Source organism: Periophthalmus magnuspinnatus, chromosome 12 (assembly GCF_009829125.3).
Source record: "Periophthalmus magnuspinnatus isolate fPerMag1 chromosome 12, fPerMag1.2.pri, whole genome shotgun sequence".
Lineage (NCBI taxonomy): Eukaryota > Metazoa > Chordata > Actinopteri > Gobiiformes > Gobiidae > Periophthalmus > Periophthalmus magnuspinnatus.
The window spans coordinates 4,565,245-4,589,073 of NC_047137.1; the positions used below are offsets into that span (position 1 = coordinate 4,565,245).

The following is a 23,829-nucleotide window of genomic DNA, read 5'->3' on the forward strand; positions in this document are numbered from 1 at the left end:
ATTTGTCAAAGTGTTGATAAAAGTAAGATAACGCTGCCTGTTATGCTAAAGGTGGCTCTTTAGCAGTTAGCGTGGAGTGCAGTCAGTGAAGACGAAGTAGTAAATGTTAAACATACTTTAAAATCACTGAGAGCCAAAAGAAAAAAGGAATCTACATATAATTTAAATGACATAAATTTGGAGGACACACATTTGGGCAGAAGCTCAAGCATGCATAAAGTTTTCTACGCCACTCTTCTGTCACGCTTGATAATTTCACCACTTAAATTCTGTCCCATCTAAAATTACAGTGCTGTCAAAAATGTAGGGCCTTCCTGGATTAATTGAAAATCCCTTTAACAGGATTAAATCACTTCAGGGCCTGGCTGCAGTATATCCACATTCCTAGTGACACATAAACTCACATGAACCCCCGCACATAAGCTGATGTCAATATGATATAATTACTCATTGTGACAAGGCAGTGTAGGCAGTGTGATAGCAAGTCCATTCTGTGTTGTAGTTGGAGGCTAAAAACTGTGAAACCGTGAGGATTAGGCACAGAGCTAAACTGAAAATGGATGCTTGAATAGGACAAATTCATGCTGAGATTTTATGCAAATGAAACACATTTTCACACAAACAAGGCAGCCCGGGTAGCATATTTTTGTGCATCGCATAGTCCCAACACATTGAAACAATAGTATTGACTTCTAAATGGTTAATGGTGTCTTGGGCACTCAGAGTGTTTTACTTTAACAAGATAATCTTCCATTCAAGTCTGCAATCACACATTTGAAAATCCACTGGGTTTAGCGTGTTGCCAAGGACATCAGCAATATGCATGGTGGGAGTTTGACTTGACCAGCTGACCTCTGACTGATGGATGCACACACTACTCTGCACTCAACAGGAACAAACTTAAACAGGGCTACAATATTTTTTACTTGAAGCAATGCCTAACCTGACCAGCAAGGTTAGGACCAGACTCCTGCTGTTGGACCAATCACAGGGCAACATTGTGACTTGCCCAAACCAAAACAAACATGGTGTTGCCAATAGACATACATCTGCCTGTTTTAGCAGAAATATGACTTTATGCATTTGTGGAAAGAAGGATGTCTTGCTTGCTGATATGTGCTTTTATCTTTACAGGATTTTTTAAAAAGTTTGACTTTTTGCCTAGTTCTGCTGTTGTGACAGTTCACCTAATCAGCTTCAAATAGTCGTCATGATATTCTGCATTTTCTCAATTGCTTTCAGTGAGAGCTTATCCACATGGTCAATGTGTTGAAGTCATTTCGAAGTCTCAGTCCCCTTATATCATTCTGCTGTTAGCCAGGTTATTAAACCGCTACCCCGCCAGCGAAATATAGTGCAATATGTCTGTATGTAATTTGGGTGGCCGTTATCTTGGCAAAAGTAGAGCCTCCCTCATATCTCAAGAAACCACAAACTATTTATTTATTCTTTAGACAATTAGACTGCTAAATAACCCTGACTGGGACTGATACATTTGAATCCTTTTACAGTTCCATATTTAACTATAATAAGTGTGACTGCTGAATGCTATTTAATGCATGCTAATGACACCATTATTTTATGGAAACAATAACAATCTATTTACACTCTTATTTAAATACCTTTTTAAAAAAAGATCTATTAACTATTTTTTTTACCCTTTATATCTAGGCTAGTTTGAGGCAATGTACACCTTAGACGTTAACCATTTAATCCTTGCTTTAACACTCTGACCTACATTGACAGACAACCTTGCACTTCCATGAATTTATTACAGACCATTTAGATTTGCTAATTCCCCAGTACATACATGTGTTTCAGCAGTGAGCGGAAGGCACTTATGGCCAAGTGGTATCACACAACATAAATACAGCAGATGTAGATCACCTGACACTGACACATGAATTGTGGGTAGTTTGCGATGGGAGGGGAAGATTTGTAGCCACCATCACTCAAGCGCACATCATCAAGGCTATTTTGGCAGTCACACATCCCAGACTGCGTAGGCTATCCTAATTTGTGCATGCTAAGATTCGTCTGCTCTCAAATACCAATCTGTGGGCTTCTCTTAACAGTATCTTACTGATTTAACCAATGCTTGTAGCGCCGGGGCTGGCTGATTAATTCAACAGAGTGGATTTGCGCAGCTCAGTGCACACGCGGACGACGCAACGAGAGAATAGGGGAAATTGAGCAGAGGAGGAGAGAGAGAGGGAGAGGAGGATAGGAAAAAAAGGATGGAGGAAGGTTGCTGAGGAGGAGTGTCTTTGGGGGTGGGGAGAGAGTGAAGGGAAAGGGAGAGTAGCGAGGGGGCGGACGTAGTGTAGAGAGAGAGAGAGAGAGAGGAGAGAGAGAGACGCAGGCCTAAGAGCTGCTACTGCTGCAGCCAGCCGTTTGACAATTCCCCACCCAGAGAGCAGGGAGAAGGGAGGAGATCCGAACCTGCCTGCGCCTTAGCCGGGATGCTCCAGCTCTAGCCAGTAGCCAACATCAACGGTAACAGCTGATCTCCTTACAATATGTTTGTGTGTGTGATCCATCCACTGTCATTGATTCTGCATTGTTCAGTCCTATATAGTGCTGCCTAGTGTTAGCATAGCCAAGCAGCTGGGGAAAAGCAGTGTACCGCCTCTGCCGCTGCTGCTAGTGCTGCAGTCACTGACAGACGTCCACAGAGAGGAGAAAGAGGAGGAGGATTTGTCTTCTCAGTTCAGTTTATCTCAGCCGGGAATATGCAAGGCAAAAATACACCATCCGGCTTAAATGTGCTTCTTGACAGCAGCAGTAGTGCCACCTGTTAGGAGATGTGTGGGTGAGTATGCCGCGGGGGTGGGGTTACACTACAATGGCTTGAGGTTAGCATGTGAACGTAAGGGGTATTTAATAAGGGAGTGACACTGTAAACGGCTAGAAGTATGTCAATTTAAAGAGGTGTAACGCATGTTTATAGTGAGTCGTGCTTGTGCTGTTCTGTCAGACACATTGATTCAGTGTGTGCATGTCTGTGTGTGTGTGTGTGGTGCGTTATCAGTGGTTTTGATGGTAACCTGAGCTGTTCCTATGTCCCCTGCTGTAGAGAGGATGCCAGGTGTTGGAGATGAATATTAACCCACTCATGGCTGATTGACACGGGCGTATTCTTCAGCACAGCACTCAGTTGACTGGTGCGCATGAGGGAGAGGCACTCACTAGGGTAGTATATGTTGGGTGTGTGCCCGCATACAAACAGGCAGTGCTGGGTGAGGTGGACTTTTCTTATAAAGGCATCCTAACAGTCTAGTTTGGACTTGTATGATAGGAGATATGGTACGATCATCTATGTTACTGGGATGTCAAGATTAAGCAATGTGTTAATTAAGGGTGTGTTCACTTTTTTGATGTTTGGTGCTGGTTTATTCTTGATGTAGACTTGATTTGGTCATGTTCTAGTCCTGATTTCACCCCAGTTTGAACATCTATGAGCGACTTAAATCTGTATGATTCATGTTGACCTGCCTTCTTTATAGGGGCAAAAATCTAGTCTCCATGAAAGTATGTGATGAGTCTCTAGGAAGTTAAGTCAATTTAATGTCCCCAGAAGCATGGAAACCCATTATGCATGTGTGTTAGTGTGAATGCACTGTACCTGTATAAACATTTTTGCAGTGAATCTCTTTATAATTAAAATATACAGAATACATTTAAAAGGCTAGGGCACTGCTGGTGGGATCCAGGCTCTTTCAAGTTGTACTTAGCAAGCTTAATAGACTGATGATTGGTAATTAGAAAATGACATGCTGGTTTAGTTCAAGTTTAGTGCAATGGATACCTTGATCAGCCTTACCCTGGTTTACATTAGATCCCCTACTATGGCAAAATGTACAGTTACTAAACATATATAAACATTTTAGAATGTCTGCTAAAATACGTATTTATTAAACAGTAGTGCTTATTGATTAATTTACAAATTAGACAGATTATGTGCTTCTGAAACACCAAAGAATATTCTTGTTTAAAAATACACAGTTTTAAGCTGCCTGTGTGTCTCTTGCTTGTGTTTAATGACAAATAATACACAGCTCATATGCTCTCTGCTGTGCATATGTCTGAATATATGACTGTGTGGGTGAGTGAGAGATCAGGAGAGAAACATGGTGTAACACATACAGGCTGCCCTCCCTTAGACTCATTTGCTGCATTTTGTTCCATAGGGCTCTTGCTTTTTTATTGTTATTACTCAAACTGATGGTTGTAATGTAGTACTATATAAATAAAGTTGGAGTGGATTGTATACTGTAAATCTATGTACTCTAACTTTTCTAATCTGGCTACTTTTACACCATTCTCCCATTTACTCTTCTTTGCCATGCACATCTTCCTCTTCATGCAGCAGGCTGGGCGGTTGTGCCAACTGATTCTTAGGGAGATGCCAGAGGGCGAGAGGGAGAGAGGAAAGATATGAGAAATGAAACTTGTGTTTTGAGTCTCATGGAGGATTTGCCGCTCCTCTCTTGAGATTATCTGTGAAGTCTGCCAGTGCTGTCTTGGCTAATCAAAATGCCTCATGGGATGTACCGGCACAACAATCTCTATTATCTCTCTAAAACATAAATAACTAGCTCATATATTGTGTTTCTATACATCACACACTTTTCCTTTACTTTTCCTTTTCCTTCACTTAAAGCTTTTTAACTGACTCAGCTAGTTAAATGATAATAATGGTTGTTATATGATAATTAAGCACTGTAGGCAGTCTTCCACTTAAATTGGAAGAAAAGCAATGCATACTTTTCTGAACTTTTTCACATGGCACAAAATAAGTGATTACATTTAACTTAATTTTCCTTTGGTTAGATTATAAATAGATGTTTCTTTGCTAAGTTAAGCCAAATATACAAAACAAGCCAAAAGATGTCCTGTCCCCTTGCAGAACAATCTTGTTTCAACTGCCACCAGGTTGCACCCAATATGATTTAAATTACATTACATTGCTCAAGAGTGCAATGTTCAAAATAATAATTTTCCTGGAAATTTTTGACAAAAATAACTTAAAACTTTGTAAATATATCAAAATGCTATCTTGTCTTATCTCGTAGCATTCACAGCCCTAACAGGGGATAAAAACAGCACAATGACTCTCATGAGGAACACTACAGTTGGCATTAAAACATGTAAAGAAAGCTTATCACATCAGATTGTCTTATTTGATTTATTATGAGTTTGTAAGTAAGTTATACTGTTTGAGACCAACACGAACCACTACCCCCAACCTTATACCTAGGTCAGTCCAAAGTCCAAAGAAAACCACTCTCATTTACAAGCACATTATGTCTCTCATGTTTGTTTTGCATGTCTGCTGTAAGCTCAGATTCAGTCAAGTCAAAGGGCATCCGATATGCTGGATGGAATAGTTCATTGCTATTTTTTATCATCGGACACTTCATACCTGAAAGGGAACTGTTACTATAGCAACCACACCACCCTAACCCAGTGTGTAGTAGAGTCTATATAATGTCCACGCAAATACGTGTGGTCCCAGCGTATGTGAACGACGACAGGACTATGGGTGAGAGAGCTGTACTGACCTCTCTCCAAAACATTGTGACTGTTGAAACCATTTAGCCCACAGGTGTAGCAAAGGAGGGGAAAAAAAAAGTTTTAAAAGCACATTTCCTTGCAGGTTTTCAAGGTACACAAAAGTTGTATTAAAGTAAAGAAACATAGCACTGCAGAGGGTAACACAGTGAGCAGCAGAAGAGGGCAGGGCAGGCAGAGGAGAGACAGAGACTCTGTCACATTGATAATGTATATGAAATGTAGTAAAAAAAAATATAAATAAAAGCTTATTATTGCTTATTACACTTCTATGGGGTATTAATTGCTAACACATAGCATATTTACATCACCATGAGAGACCCAACCCAAAGTTTACCAGGCCCATTTATTCTAAAATTAAATGTTGAAATGAAATAAAGTATTGTTGTAATATGTCTAGAATAATAATAAGCTTTATTTGTATAGCATTTTTCATACATGTTAAATAAGCAGTTCAAAGTGCTTTCCATAATGCACCCCTATGTTACAGGAACCATACTGGGACCATTTTTATAACATACTGCACGACACACCCTGTGTGCTGGTGTGGTGGCTTGACTGGCCAAATCCATTAGTGATGGAAAGTTAGTCTGGAATCACTCTATCAGGGTTGTTTTCCAAAGAAATCCATCTTTCTGTTATTTTTTCCTTTGTACAGTAATACAGTAATGTAGCATCAACAGTGGCTTGCATTGAAGCTAAAAGATCCCATCTTCAGTTTTTCATCGTTCCTACAATGTTTTGTTATGTATTCCTTCATTGTTGGAGACAGTTGTGCTTGTGCAATAGAATTCTGTGTTCTGATGTCAACATAATATAAATAAATTTTAAAAAATGCAATACATACATAGATCATATTTAATCATCAATGGTATGGTTGTGTTTTAAACAGAATACTCCTCTGTCAGTAAAAACATTGAGTTAGGAACTTCTTTAAAGGACTTTGGAGGAATAAATTGGGCTATTTATTTATTTATTTTGTATTAAATGGAAATAATTCAATGTCTGTCATGTTGATGTTCATAAAAGCAAAAGAAATAAAAAACTATCAATCAATCAGTCAATTTTGAGGATAAAAATGTGTGCAGTACACTCTATCATCATATAATTAATGATCATATCTTGCCAGAAATATGAAACAAACTAAATCCATATGGCATCTGACACTATAGCCCCCATATATGCATTGTGCCGTTAAAGCTAAACTTTTCTTTTACTTTGCCTCTTTCACTTGCTCTGTAATCTCAGCAAACCACAACCGGTCTCCAATGAGTCCAGGTGAGCTTTGTGGCACGGAGGAGGCCTGCTGATAAAAAGCCTGTTCGTTCCACTTCTCAAATTGCCTTCAAAATGTCCCTAGTTATTTCTTGTCAACCTCTCCTTGTGCTTCTACTTGGTACATCTTCCATCCCAGTTGGTCCTGCTTCAAATATTCATAAGATTATTTTTTTTTTTTGTATTGAATTATACCTGTGTTGCACCATTCTCCACAGAGTTGTCTGTTCACTCTCTCCATTCACTAGTCCCCAGTGTTTTTGTAACTTGAATTCTTGAATGATTAAATACAAGGCTTCAGCAGACCAATGCAGAAAGGGCGAACTGGATGGAGGGGAAGTGAACGCAGCACAAGGTCAGATGGACCTGACCTGTTCAAATCCCCATGACATGACAGGACTTGTGCTCTTGTAACTGTCACCTATTGCCCCATGTTACCGAGTCCTGCCCACGAGAGACCAGACTCCCAGTCATATCTGTATAGAGCAGCGTTACATAAGAAGAGAGTTTCCCATCTGAGCCACTGAAAATTGTTCAGGCAAAGTAAACGGAATCTGGACTGTTTTTTGGGATTTCACTTTTACATATTTTTTGGTTTGTCTACAATATAGTTCATTCTTTTACAGGGTATATTTCAAAAGAAGAACAAGGAAGTACTCATTATTCCATATGGTTACAATTCTCTTTTCTAGGGATGCACCAATCCAGCTTTTTCACTTCTGATACCAATACTGATACTTTGGCTTTGGTATCTATTGATACCCAATATTAAACAATACTAGCATAAGGACTGCAAAAGCATTTTATTTCATCAAAACACAGTTAACTTAATACAAAATGTATTTAATTGTGTTATTTATCCAGCAGGTACACTTTTTTTTTTTTTTTTTCAAAGGTGCACTTTGTAACTATTCTGATGGAGAGTCTATCATGTGCTTGTCTCTATGGAGAATAAGCTGGTGATACTACAAAGGAGTCATTGCAATTACTGTCACCTCATGGAACATTACATAAAGGCATTGTTATTTTCTTTTTGCCCTGCAACCAATTTTATGCAACTTTTGATGAACAATTAGTAGGTGTGCAATGGCTGTGAAGTTTTTTGCTCAACTGACTAAGAATAAAATTTTCATACATTTTACCAACTTATATTTTACCATGTTCTAAAATCTTGTATCTCATCTACAAGCTCATCTGTTTAGCACACGTAATCAATACTGACTGTTTTCTATTTATTTTAAATGACAAGCACAAAATGTTGTCTTATTTTATCATGTTGCCTAATTTTGTTTACCTGCATACAATTTATTAACATAAAAATATAGCTGTTTTTTATTTGTCCTTTGTTTGTGTGATCATCATGTTAAGGTCATTTTTTATTTTTTTACAAGTGTTTCTGTTAATCCACCCTAAAAAGGAAACCCCAGCTGTACTTTCTTCCACTGTACATTTAAGCAACTGTGCAATGGGGTCAGATGTGAATTATTGAGCACCCTCTTGCAGTGTGTTTTCTCTGCAGATCCGGGTCATGCCAGCATGAGCATCCTCTCACACTGATGCTTTTAGTGCGTGTGACTGAGGAGTTGTATGGATTTTCTTCAGGCTGTAGGCTGCTGTCTATGTATTAAGTGTATTCCAAGTGAGCATAATGTGACAGTCCATCCAAGCACAAGTAATCCCAAACTGGTTCCTATGGACTCATTATTAGCAGCACACAAAACTCCTCTCTCATCTTCTGATTCGGGGTTGTAGTCTCACGGGAACTGTACATTCTCTGCACATCAAGAGTGTTATGTCATTGATGTGACTGTTGACTGGGGCAGCATGGTCATACAACTTGCGTGTCTCCAATATGTAGTATGTATGTATTATGTAAATATGCACACGATTCTGCCCTGATGTGCCCTGAGGAGCTGTTCACTCTCAGGAGAAGCTGCCTGAGAGAGGTGGCCCATGAGCTACTGATGCACCACCACCACAGTATAGCATGTTAGCATGATGATAAGGACCGATTAGTAATTGGTTAATACAGATGCATTATCATAAAGCTAGTCTAAACATAAAGGAGTGTAGCCAATAATTTGACTCCTGGTAACTGTCAACTGCAGCATTATAATTCTAATATTGGGTCTATTGAGACTCAGGGTGCCGCATCGTTTATTGGAGGAACGTCCGATGTAGGCACTTTAGCACACATTATTATTAGTGTAGCCATGTATATAATAGGGCAACACTATACCTAATACTTATAAATGGTAAAGCTCTACACGCACACACACACACACACACAAACGTACTTAAAGCCGTCATCTGTAAATGTATTTGATTATTATTTTTTTAACCAATGGTTAAACGAGTGAAACCCGATCCCTCGTTCTCCCTCTCCTCACCTGGTCTCTGGTCTTCTTCTGTCAAGCTAAAGCCGACACGCTAACAGATAGCACTAACGTAAATAGCATCTAGTGGGTTATTAGGTGAGAATACAACAGGGCTGGGCAGCCTGTCTAATCACAAAAGGCAGCTTTAACAGGTAGAAGTAAGTTTTATTTTACTAGCTGTCTTGTGTGTTTGTGTGGGTAATTATGGGACATTTTGTGGTTGTGATTTGGATGTGTGCTGGCACAGGTTTTTTGGCATTGATCAGTCCAGAAGCAGTCATTTTTCATTTTCAAATGAAAAATGGCCAAACAGAAACAAGTGCTGCTGTCTCTGGCCTATAATGACTTAACAAGAGACATGATAAAGTCCATTCTGTTCAGGAAACAGATGGAAGCCTGGAGGGGAGAGCGTGAGTTGGAGATGACACTGTTTATGACATTGTGACATTTTCTTCTTCAAACTGTACCATTGTTTGGATATTGCTTATTGTGCATTTTACCCATGTTTATGGCTATTAGGTCAAAAGGTTATTGTTATGTTGCAATAGCTTTTCTGTACTCTGTCATGGTCATGGCTATGTTGCTACAATATGCACTGGAATTAAGTGCATATAATTAGAAATACCTCTGTGTAATGACATCAGCAGTGTCTGACACAAACTAGTCAGAAATGTATAGTGTGAGGCTTAACATGAGATTAATTCTCATTTGTTTTTGTTTTTTAGACAAGGCAAGGCAAATGTATTTGTAAGTTTTACACGCAAGTGGCATTGCATGCAACATTTTCAGTTGACAATGGGGACACCTTTAACTACGGCCTATGTTAATTAGGCTTCCCCATTGTACCTACCCAGGTCATGCTTACTGCAGCATGTACTGCCTCTGAGCTGGTATGAGTTACAGTGAATGTGATGGAGGAGGAGAAGGCTGAATGCCTGTGAATGAGATTGTGTAGAAGTTAATCTTTCCTGACGCGAACCCCTGTCTCTGCTTGCCCTGTTTCCTCTCACTGCCTCCCCCTTTCTCTCCCTATTCCCTCCTCTCTCTCTGTCTCTCTTGTCTCCCCCTGTCTCTCCCTACCCCCCTGTCTCCCCTGCCTTTCCTGACTGCCCCTACCTGTCCTGTCTCCCTCTGCCTGTCCCCCTATCTCCACTCATCTCCCCCTACCTCTTCCTGCCTCTCCTGTCTCTTCCTGCCTCTCCTTCTTTCTTGAAGATTACCGTCATTTTTCCATTTTGGGCTTTAACTCGGCGCTAGCGTAGGCAGGGTTACTGTTCAGGCCTCACTTGATCTACATTATCAAATCAGCAGGGGTGAGTCATGACTTTTATTTTTGAATTTTGTAGATTCTGTTTACGTACCCATCATTATGTAACATGGGGGTTCCCTCAAATTGGTCTTCTATTATTGCTTCCACTGTAGGTGTAATATACCACTTGTTTGTGATGGAAGACGTATTTGCTGCTTGGATAAATTTGTTAGGAGTTTGGATCCTGCAGGATGGGAGATTTAGAGCTCTTTGAATGCACAAAGGCTTAAGGCTGATATATGCCTGGAGATGCTACTCATTCATGCTCATATGCACACACAGAGTGGAGTGCAGGCTTCACTTTATCAGCATTACTCACTGCCATCTGTGTCCACTGCCGACAGACCTGCTTTTAAATAAAGCTACCCTCACTTCTCAAGACCTACATCTTTGTCTTAAAAATTTCTGACACAAGTTACTGTTTCTCATTGGCTGCATGATATTTGGTGGAACCCTTGCGCAAACTGATTTAGCATATGGAATTTTTGTTTTTTTTGTTTTTTTGCATGATTGTGTATTTTTCTGACAAGTATTACAATGCAGGAATCCCATGCATTTCAGTGAATTATGTATTATGTAAATAACTGCAATCTATGTAATTTGCTGATTGTGACCCTTGAGATTACAATTTTGTTTCAATTGTCATTAATCTTACAGCCTTATCTTAAGTATCTGGACCCAAAAAAGTAGTTGGTCCACTTGGGTTACTTTTTTCACCGTGGTTTATGGTTGACTTACCTATTTTTTTCAAAGGACAACCTTTTCTATGAATGCTGTACAGTATACAGCTTAAAAGATATTACACAAAATGAACATCATTTTTATTATTGTACTAAATATGTACTGCACCATACAGGTAAAATGAAAAGTGCATTGAAGTAATTTGTGAGTGTCTTTTGTTGTTGCAATACCAAGGTCCTTGGTGTGGTATAAAAGAAGACATATCCCCTCTCTCTGTCCTCTGAAGGGCTTAGTGCATGTTTGTCTTTTCACAGCAGAACGTGTAACTTCAATCCCACTTGATCTGCAGCCAAACACTGGGGTTCTTGGCAGACTGTAGCGAGCCTCAAGAGCATTTTCACATCAATATATTGCTTATAACGTTGTTAAGGCTGTGCTTTGCCACCAGTTAACACCATGCCCATGACACCTAGACATGCCCCTCCAGCACTAGCCTTCAGTGAGGACTTTGCAGATCATGTGCTCTCCATTAAGTCAATTTTTGCTATGTATTTAGAATTTGATAGTTGTTTCTATCCTGCGCCACTTTTTTGGCATTTGAATAGCATTTTAGCTATAGAAAGAATCTCTGTAAGAATAGGCTTGTTCTTTACCTTGTGGAAATGCCAAAGCAAATCTGCATACAATGATTTTAGTCAGTGTAATGTCCTCCATTTATTGAGGCCTAGAACTGGTACAAATCATGATACACTAGCTTGTGACCCCATGCAGCTGGAATTTAAAAAAAGTACAATGCTGATTGTGTGTTAAAAGAAGAGACCTGGCTGGAGCTGTCCATGGTGCTGACTGCTTACACAGTGCTGAACACACAGTTAGCTTTAACTGATCACTGCTGACTCCATTTGTCTATTGTCTTGACAAAATAATCTTTGAGAAAGGTGGACCGTATATTGCTGTCATATATTACATGGATAATAAACTCGCTCCTATATTTTTTGTAATTTTGGTACATATATTTCTATATTGCACTTTGTATCAGCTAGTTTTTTCCTGATTCTTCAATGCCTCTGTCACAGCTGCCCTAGGTCAGACTGACACAAATGTGGCTGCCATTTAGGGTAAACAGTGCTACTTACTGAACCATTGCTCTCAGTATTACTATCATCTTCTTTCTTCATCAGTTAAGTTTGTTAAAGTAAGTTAAAGTATTTTTAGAAAGATCACTTTGGATGAACTATACACAAATATAGTGTAGGTACTTGTCACTATTCTTTAAACTGTGTGCCTTATTCAGTTAATTTGCAAAGCTTGTCCTGTAGCTGTCCTGCCTGTGCCTTAGCAGTGGGACTAATGACAGCAGATGTTGTCAGAGACGTCTCACCCGCGGTTAAGTGGAACAAAGTGTTTCCATTGTGACATTTGATTAATGAAGACCCTCCTGAGAGAGACAGCAGTAGTGCTGGTGAAAAATTCAGTCCTGTCAGCTACCTCCTATACAGGAACATATGGAGTTTATATCTGCATGTTCACGTGTTCCAAATTATGGAACATACTGGGCTGCAAAGCTGACTTTTTAATGTGGTTAAGAAAAAATTACAAATAATAAAATATAGCCACAAGCGGCTTTATTTTATGTAATTTTTATATTACACTCACTGTCAGTTGTAAGGCGCTATCATGTCTCTCTTCCTCTTTGCTACACAAATGGGGACATTTTTACAAATTTCAAAATTTTGGGCAAAGTGTGTATGATAACTTTTGATGCCCCACTCCTGGAGATTATTTTCAGAAATCTTTTTTTTTCAGAAGTTTGCGTCTCTCTGCAAGGGGCTCTGGGTATGGAGCTTAATAACTGATTTGCCTCTGTGTGTGCACATAGAGCAAATTTTGTGAATTGAAAGTTTCAACATTTTAGGCAACTTTTGTGGCACAAAACATAAATCATAAATCATTCATTTGAGACTATGCTGACAAAGACCCAGGGAGGAGTTTGTTTCATGTGTTAAAAAAGTGACAATTTGTAAGATTTGTTGATTTTACCATTGGAAGAACATAGAGAGTTTCTGTCATCACAATGGCTGTGCTGCATAAAAACATGCCATGGATGTCATTGATGTTTGTGATTGGGATGCCAAACTTTTATTTTTTTCTCACCATATTCAGTTTTATTATAATCTGTAGGAGGTCAGTTTTTTCACATTAAGTGGCTTTAGGGCATGGAGTTTAACAACTGATTAAAATTTCACTGAAATTGGAATTTGTATGTGCAAATGGGAGCAATTTGTAAAAAGTGAAAGTTTCAAAACATCTGGCCAATTTTTGTGGCTTTGTTGCCACATACATACAGACCATACATAACTTTTTGATGCCCCACCCCTTGAGATAAGTTGTACTAAATTTTAGCCTGTTCAGATGAACGTCTTAGGAGGAGTTTGTAACAGTATGACATTTACCCAACATGATTAGCAAATTTGAATCCAATATGGCTGATATCTGGTTGAGCAGATGGCGTTGCCATAATATTTTTTACTTGTCATGTCATTTTCTACTACTGTGTCAAACGTCATGATTCTACAAACGTCATGATTCCTATACCCTAATGCTTCTGGTGCTTGGGCCTAAAAATAAACTTTAGTTTTTACTTTATACCCTTAAAACCAATTTACTAGAGAGAATGCTTTATGTCATAATTCATACATTTAACAGGAGAGAAAAATCATACATGCGTCCTAGTTGTCATTTTCTATATTGACTGGATTTATATAGCACTTTTCAAGATACACAAAATACTACAGTGAATTATTCATTCACTCCACACTCAGGGGTGGCAAACTACTGTTGTAATGAGGCTGCCTATCTGTGCCATCAGCGCCCCTGACCACCACCAACACGCACACACCACTTTCATACTAGCCAATGTGAGTGATATATCTTGCCTAAGGACAAGACAAGTTTTTGCCATTGGCACCCCACTGTGGCACCTGGTATTTTCAGCAATCTCTCATCCAAGTACTAACCGGGCCCAGCCTTGCTTAGCTTCTTAGATCTAATAAGGCTTTGACAAGTAGGTATGGCCACAATAAACTACTGACATAAACCATGACGGCACAGTTTTTCCTGGACTTGATGGAGTCGAGTACACTGTAACAATAACCAGAGGTATAAAGACAAATGAAATGATGTCATAATTGTGTTATGGGTGAGCAGCATCCAGACACTGTCCTGGGAAAAGGAGGAGACAAAAAACAAAATCTCCTCTGCTCACGTAACAGAGTAAGTTACTTTTGAAGTGCTCTTTTCTTCCTCTTTTGTATTACTGAGGAGAATTACATTATTGTCCATTGTTAAATCCTCTGCTTAGGTTTAGATGAGCCTAATTTAGAAGGAATTTTGTTCACTGCCCTTTCTCCTTTGTGTGAGTCCTTCTTTAGAACTGTTTTGTCAACAATTAGTCACATTTTAGGTCTAATTTTAGCTATAGCTTAGACTTGATATAGTCCTGTAATGATTTAGTAAATTGTTGAAGAGATGAAACTCACAACTTACTCCCTATTGCCATATAAATATGTCATTCTAACTAAATAATTCATCAACAAATTAAAATGTTGGTAATCTATGAAATCTTTGACCGATTTATCAATTAAATACTCGCATCCCTACTGGAAATTCAACATGTGCACGATTTTGAGTTAGAATTAGACTTGTATATGTTTGGAACTAAGTCCAGATAAGACTTCTGTGTGTCATATTATTCATCATCTTGTATAACAGTTTCCCTTTTTATTTGTGTAACTGAGGATTTGCGGTGATTTGGCACAGAGAAGCATGTGGGTCCCTTGCTTTTGCAGTGTTGCCCACTGTTTACGCGATGTCAGCGAGTGTTAAGCAGAACTGTGAAAGTGTGATTCAGTCGAGGTGTGAGGAAGTGCTGCAGAAATCATCCTCCAGCCCATAAAAACACACCAATAAAAGGTCATTCCCATTTGTCACGTTTTCCTCTTGTGTTTGGATTTGTCATTTAGCACTGTGAAGTTAACTCCAAGTAGTACAAAGTGGCATTTAGTGTCATCAATCCCACACCATTTTGTCATGGATAAGGACCAGATTAACTGTGAAATCTGTAGAAGTATAGGTAATATATTGTATACTTACATAATTAGAGGTGGGAATATTGTGTATAGTGATATATTATAAAACTTTTAAAAATGCCTTCAAAACTTACCACTTTTGTCAATATTGCCCACCCCTTAAAATAATTTCATATACATTTTTAACATTATTGTAGTGTATTACTGGACATGATAAAGTCCTATATTCTCTTTGTATAACCAATTGACCTAATGACAATGCCTCTTAATTTGAACTTTCTGATTGTCAGGAAGTTTTAAGTTGAACCCGCATAGCCCATAACTCATCTGCAGCACCAACTCAATTCCTTCATCATTTAATCATGCCTCCGCCCACGCCCTCTGCCTCTCGGGTGCTACTGGCTGGTGACATGTCCACAGCTGGCACCTCGTGATTCCTCTTGTCTGTGTAATTAACAGTCAAAGGAGTCCGATGGTTTTTGTCTGCTGCTGCTGGACTGTAGTTAGGACTGCACTAATGCCACTGTACTCTGTAGTGATGTGGAGTGGTGACAGGGTGGTACAATAAGAGCAGTCAGACCAGCCCTCCTCCTCATGTCCTACTGTCCCTTCTCCTCTCCTCCTCCTCTGTCTGATGGGAGTGACTGTCTCTCTTTACTGGGACATGGATGCACTGTGATGGGTTTGTGCTCCTACGGGAATGGAGGCCAAGGCAATGATGATGATATATACTGTAGAGTTAATACTTAATATGGTTAGATATGTTGGTACATTAATAGTTTAATTAATAGAGCCTTTGTCATTGTTGATGATGTACCTGGCCAATAAGTTCAACACGGATACAAAGGGACTTGTGTTTTTATGTATAACACCCCACTATTTCAACCACTAATGCTCCAAACTAAAAAAAACAAACAAACAAACAATTGATTATCCATCCATCCATTTTCTTCCGCTTATCCGGAGCCAGGGTTGTGGGGGCAAGAGTCTAAGCACGAACTCCCAGGCTTCCCTCACCCCAGACACATCCTCCAGCTCCTCCAGTGGGACCCCAAGGTGTTCCCAGGCCAGCTGAGAGACATAATCCCTCCACTGTGTCCTGGGTCTTTCCTTCAGGCCTCTTCCCGATGAGAATTGATTAATATAACATAAGTTGCAACACAGTTGCAAATGTAATGTTAATTTTCTATTAAAATTATGTATACCGTATTTGGAGTTCCCGTCTCCCCTCCCCTGTATACCGCATGGAGGCTGGGAAATGACGATGAGTAGTGTGAGCACATTACAGGGCTATGAAGTATGTATGCATAATGTGTTGGTCTATGACCAATTAAATCCCTCTGCAGCTCTCCAGCCTCTGATTGGACGGGAACCTTGTTCTACTTTGGTCCTGCCGTAATTGTGTAATGGTTGGGTACTTGCTGCACCATGACATCTTCTGAATATGAATCATGTTAAAATATGTGGACGAGGTTTTATTAAGTTGTGACACATACACATAAGGTAATTGTTCTATTGACAACATGACCTTGATACTCTCTTCTCGACTTCATTATTATCTACTCCTGGTATGAACATTTCTGCCTTTAATTTGAAAGGTACTTTATATAGCTCTAATGCAACCTGCTTGTATTCAGTGAGATGATTGCCTGGAACGTTCCACAGTATGACATTTAACTTATCTAGTGGAAATGCAGGTGATGCCACCAATCACCAAGTTTCAGCTCTGAACTGTTTAGAGATGACTCCCTCACAGTGAGAATGCATCTTTTAAGGGATTTTCTTAGCAATTAAAACACTTCTAATAGAATAAATGCAAGATTTATGTTTAATGCTGTGGAACATTCCATGCAAAACAATAACAGCTCCATGGAGACAAGCAGGTGGGGGACCCTCCACATGAAAAGGTACATAGAATATATATCAGTTTTATACCTTGATTCCGATTTAACTGATTAATACATCACTTACACCTAAGTGATGTAACTCATCTTGGTTTGAATGAAACCTGTTGCCAGAATGCATACTGAACAGAAGCTGCCCTTTTGAACTATGTATTCTAGCTCATTTACTATAACTTTCATATTGCACTGTTTTGCATAAATGCAGTATAACCACATCAGCACCCCTGGATCTCTTCATCTCCTCCATTTTGTTCACTTGTTCCATGAGTAGTCGCTTCTCTTCTTGAATCTTCATTCATTTTTTACTCCTCCGCCCCTTCTCCTTATTCACCACATATCTTCTTTTGCTAAATCCAAATAGAAAGAGACAGTTTGCAGCTGTGAGTTTTGTGCTCTCGACAGCATCTTGAAGAACAGCTTAGCGACGCACAGTGGCACACAGAGAGATGGGCGGGATCTATAGTACTATTCCGACACTTTCATCTGTCTCTTATATAAGACTTTTCCATATGAACGAAGCACTGTGTGGTTCGCATGCTTAATATGGTGTGAAATCCTTTGCATTGGAGCAGATCATATATCACTTGCTTATTCTCCCTTGTTTTTCCTTAGAAATCCATACTCCTTGTTGCACTGTGGTGAGGGGCGATACCACTAATTTATTAATTTTTTTATCCAATACCAAGCACTACTATGTATTGCAGTACCGATATAATACCTAAACAATGGGTTTTGTGTTAAAATGCATTGAAACTCCTCTGCTATAAAGAATCTGACCATGGCATAGAGAGACATTATTTTTGCTCCACACCAGTTTGACTGATCTAAAAATTAAGTATATATGCTAGTAAAAAAAGTTATTGACATTTATTTACATTTTTTTTTTTAGAACTATTGAGTATTGAATTAATACTTTTTGATACCTTAATCAAGTTCAATATTTTGTGTACCCACCTATCAATCTGTACTATGGGAATAAAACAATATGAACCTAGATCCACAACCTAAACATCTTAAATTATGATCAGGTAGAACGTTGCAATGATTGAATAGTATGCATAAATATACACATCATTACCAACTGTAATGATCAATAAACAGCTCATTCCCATATATTTATTTCACATTATAGGATTTAAGGAGCAACATATGTCTGGTGCAAATCGCAGCAATAAAATTTGATCTTTATAAACAGATCAATAATTCTGTGGTTGAATGCAACTGTAGATGCTATTTAATATGCTATTTAATCCCAAATGGCAATAAAAATAACATTTGTTTCACTAAAATGATGTTAGTCAAAATACAAATATCAGCTATACTACTGGCATTTCATGTTTTCTTTAGTTTCAGTCTTCAAATAAAAAGGCAGTTTGTTTAAAGAGGGAATATTTTACTTCTATGGGGTTTTAACTGCTAACACATAACATATTTAAATCACCATGTAACCCTTTATTGTTTACTCTCCCCTCTCTTTGCCGTCTGTGTTAACGGACTCCCCCTTCAGAGCACTATCGCAACACACTCTTGTTTTTGCATATTTATGGAGAATTGTTGTGTGGGAGCATGGATGACGTTGGCTTGTGAGATGTGCATTGCACAGCTAACTGCAAGAAGGGTTCGAATAGGGGCGGGGAGAGATCGCTAAAATGCTCAATGGATGACATCTGCATGGATGACATCTTAAATCTCTTCAGAGATGAGGGAACAACGTTATACCATGGTAGAAAGCTAAAAAAAAAATCGATTCTGCATAATACTCATTAAGGTACATGTGTCATTCCTATGAAGTAATAAGAAGATTTAGCAACAGAATGGTTAATATATATATATATATATATATATATATATATATATATATGGCTGCATAATTATTCTTTTTTTAAAAAAATCAAGATTAAGATTCAGTCATTTCTGACCATCAGTGATCAACTCGTTTACATCAGTCTATAGCCAATTGAATTTAAAATAGTGATCAAGCAATATTACATAAAAAGTCATTTCAAATTAATTTATTCCCCAGCATTTTATAGTTTATAATAAAAGACACACCAGGCTGAAACCTGTCCTAGTCCTGTATTTATTCTAATAAACATACACTGCTAATGCTTTAGGATATGAAACCTTCTTAATTCTTTGACATGTAGAAATTTTAACAAATCCAACTATCTTTGCTCTCAAAATGTGCCACATCCTACATTTAGCTGCAACATAGACAATTGATTTGGGCAACAACACCGCAATGTCAGCAAACAATACTCAATTCTTTAATTGCTAGTATATTTGGTAAAAATCCAGAAAGATAATAACGTTGTTGATTTCTTTCAATGTCCTTGCTACTCCCTATGACATCCAGTCTTTTTGAAGATGGAGGAGACCAGTACTCTTTGTCACAGTTTGTTATTATAGCTTTCATTTCACTTTCTATGCTGCTCTCTTCATCTCATCACAAGCAGTCCAAGTCCACACATGTCCCACTCAACACACTAGTTGCACCAAACAGTGACCGTGTGATCGTTAGCGATTAGCTGCTCCGTCGCTAATGATGGCTCTCTCAGTGGGGGCAGACTTAGACACATGTCCAGGGACTCAGCTCCAAAAATATGCCATCTGTACCTTTATAAGGCGGGGATGACCGAGGATAATCAAGAGCATAAAAGTGCTGGCAATGGCAAGGGTGACTCAGGCTGTCTTAGAAAGATGTAGAGCAACTCATAATTAGTTAGTAAGTGGGTGTAATGGTGAGTGAAAGGGGAGAAATTATTAGCTAGATTTCAATTAAAATAATAACAGTTTTCAACTCAATTAAAGCTGCATTACTTGAAAACTCCTTATTGCTCTGCCCCCAGACATTTATTTCAAATTAAATTCAAACAATGAACCTATTATGCATTGTATTCCAAAATAGCATGATAGTGCAGTTTATCAGTATCTTTCCAATTTCCCCTCTTTTTTCATTTATATTGTTTACTATTGTGTGTATTACTGATACTGCAATGTTGTTTTTTCATCTGATTTTGTATTTCATTTTATCATATTTGTGGTATGTGTAAAGCAAATTATTAAAGTGGATTCTTGTGAGCGCTTAAGCCATGTTAGAATGTTGTTACCTCATCAAAAACATACCTGGAGTTGTGTTTTGTTTCATTCACACATATTTGAGTAACCCTTTTTTCCTAGTTTTTATTAGTCTGACTACATCTCTAAAGCTGTCGTCAGACTCAACATGCTCTGTTCCACCTTGTGGTGTCATCAAGTGGTAGTTTTCAAGTAAACAGCTACCATTAGTTCAGCCAAGATTAGTAATCATAATCATAATCATAATGAAAAACTTTTGAAACAAAATTTTAATATTTGAACTCTTTGATTGACCTAATTCTCCATGTTAATTCTTCAATACTTCAATGTATTGCAGTCCTCTTATCAGGAGTGTTAATTAATGGCATGATGTGTGTGTGACTATGGACAGATTAGCTTGTTCCTATGGGCCCCCTTTAGACTGAGTGAGCCTCTGGGGCCATGCCTGACAAAGACATGTGCAGCCCATATCTCCAGTCAGCAGCTCTGCCTCATCACCACTAAATGGAATGTGCTGGTTAATTTCTCCCTCTCCTCTGAACTCCTCATCAGCTCTAGACTACAGAGAGACAGCATTATCACAGAAATGTTCAAATTTCCTACTGTTTCTTGTGAAAAGGGAAACAAGGCAAAGAAAAGTTACTTTTGTAGCTAACTTTTTGTGTATTTTTCTCTATTCCAGCAGGTGCAGACCAACTATGAGCAACTGAGCCAGATGTTTGCTAGTAATAATCCAATAAGTCCCCTGAGTGCGTGGAGAACCTTCAATGGGTTGTGAAGGTGAGGCACCTTTATATCATGTCTCTATTTAAAGCCACAATATATTTGCCTGGGATCCAGAATACACACTTCTTCAATACTTTATGAAGATGGTGAATTTCCCCGTTTTCAAATGGGTGTGATCAACAGGATGATTAGTCAATCAGGAACAGACATGGTCCGTTTGCATTAGAAAAATAAAGGAAAGAAATATCACAGGTGACTGAAAAATACCATGGATTTCTGAATCAGAATCAGTCGACAAAGCACTAAACTCTGTTAATACATTTGATTCTGTTTATAAATCAAAGGTGACCAGTGAGCTCCTTCATTTCACATGTGTCACTGAAAAAAACAAATCTGATTGCACAATTTGACTGGGCTTGACTCACATTGGAGGGAGTGAGGATCAGACTGATATCAGTCATCATTCTGAATTTGTCATGGAAACAGTATGTAACTTTTATCATTGGCTTTTATCATATGGCATTTATCTGTCTTACGTTTATTCAATTTAAGGTGTTTTATTGCACAAAAATACCTTGAAAAACATACATTCGTTCTGTGTGCCTGATCCCCAAGTAGATGACAGACCCTTCACCATGACGTTTACATAGTGCATCTTTAATATTTACCAGCCATATTTAAGGTTGCAATAATATGTTTTCAGTTATTTTCTCATCTTACAAGCTGAGATTTAAGCTCCAATGAGGTGCCACAATAACACAGGGCCTGTTATTAAGCTACTCGTAGCGATAGTGCTAATCACTCTGCCACCGCATAAGTGAATTGTACCATAGTGATCCACTCACTCTTTAATCACAATGTATTAACTGTTTGCTAAATGGGCAAAATAATTTGTACCACCAGAATTGCTGCTCTGCAAATAACCAAAATCATAAAATACACATCCATAGAAAGCTAAAAATTCAAGTACGCGGCCAATTCTCAGAAAACATTAAAAATAAATAATTTTGAATTCTATCCCACCTGAAAACTTGCAACATCAATTAATTTCTCTATGCACAAACTTTAAAATAAAAGCGATATAACTGCTCGGGTGCATGGGGTGATGAGAGCTTGTTTTTCATTGTGTTCTGGTCTGCCAATAGTCATCAAACACACAGAGGCTCCTCTCATTACAAATCCTCGCCTCCTGCGTCTCTTATTGATTGTGTGTTTGTCAGGATGTTTGAAAGAGGAATGCAGCCATCTGAAAAATACTGACCCTTTTCCCAATACTGTAAAGGAAGGTTTGTCACTTTCTCATTGTGTATTGATTCAGAAGACAAAGAGAGTATTTACAGAAAATTACCGTGTGGGGCAGACACAGATGGGGAAAAAAAAACTGCCAAAAACACAAGGGACTGGCTGTTTTTAAGGGAGCAGACACTTTTTAAAGTTATATAAACAGTGCTTTGTCAAAGCTCAGTGGAAAAAGCATGAGGTGCATTTGCATGGTTTAACTTTAGCTGTGGTGTATTTTCACTGAAGGTGTACAGAAAGTTATTGTCGAACTTGACTGGTAGGTCCCTCTAGTTTGTATTAGGCCAGGGGTCAGAAAACGGCAGCTTTGGAGCCACATGCGGCACTTTCATCCTTATACCGTGGCTCCGCATGGCTTGGGAAAATAGATTATAATAAATTATTCTTGAAATATTAAAATAAAATTATATTTTATTATAGGGTATACCCCTCCAAAATGCCGTGCATTTATCGCAAGACATTTCCAAAATAAATACACAGCCTTTGCTGAAAAATATCTGGAGAGAGAAGAGAGGAAAAAAAGCTGTTTCGGAAATGATATGGAAGGCTGATCTGACAAAAAAGACACAAGAAGTGGATGAAGTCTGCAAATTCAACTACATAGGCAAGTTTTGTGGCCACCCAGGAAATAGTCAGACATGGAAAGCTGTTCACAGACAGAGAATATATGAAAGAGCAATTTATAAAGATTTTGGGAACACCTACTTGCGGACGTTTGAAACAAGAGTGAAATTGTGCAGAAAATCAGATATGTATGTGAGCAGCTATTCTCCACAATGAACTAGGTTAAAAACAAACACTGTTCACGCCTCACAGTCGACAGCTTAAGTCTTGCGTAAAGATGAAAGTGACAACAGTCCGATTTGCTGACGCTGTGAGCAGAGGTTCAGAAGCAGAAGTCCCCTTAACTTGGTAAAATAAACATTCATGCAGATATTTTGCAAATATTTATTTTTCATTGTTTAGTGACATAGTGTATACAATATATACAGTGTTATCTTCATTTTAGATGTCAAAAACTATTTCGGCTCCCACTGTTTCTTTCCCATGGAAACCAGGTCCAAATGGTGTTAAAGGTTCCTGACCCCTGTATTAAGCTGCAGTTTTTGAAGTACATGTACCATAATTTCCTCCAGAGATGACCAAATGTCCTGTCTTATTTTGCATAAATAAAAACTGCTAACCCTGAGCTTGTCACGTAATAAACCTATTTGTAAATTCTCCTGAATGCATTTAAAATGCACTTTGAACCTGTTACTAAAACCAGCCAGTTTTGAAAATAATATTAATAATAATCTTCAAAATATAGGCCACCAGTTGTAAATGATGCTGCTGTAAATATTCCAAAATTCTAATATGTTCAAAACACCTTTATTCTGTACTACAATGTCTCTCTTTTCTCTTTTCATGAAATGGTTCAGTGAAGTTTGTCATTTTTAATTCTCTTCCAGTCTGTATTTTGTATTCGAAATAGGGTAGATGTTAGGTAATGTTTTTTATGGTTGTATTCTGCTTAC

General features: G+C 38.4%; 2 protein-coding genes across 3 annotated transcripts in view; both read left to right on the top strand.

Annotated features, from left to right (window-relative positions):
- LOC117379502 (WD40 repeat-containing protein SMU1) overlaps nucleotides 1-23,829 on the top strand; it is a 218,067-nt gene that overhangs the window by 28,250 nt on the left and 165,988 nt on the right. The window lies entirely within an intron of this gene.
- The window catches only part of rimbp2a (RIMS binding protein 2a), a 43,241-nt gene continuing 21,838 nt past the window's right edge, over nucleotides 2,427-23,829 (top strand). Inside the window, exons 1-2 of the mRNA XM_055225770.1 lie at nucleotides 2,427-2,496; nucleotides 20,973-21,067. The gene's annotated coding sequence lies outside the window, so the exon portion shown is untranslated. The remainder of the gene's footprint in view (nucleotides 2,497-20,972; nucleotides 21,068-23,829) is intronic.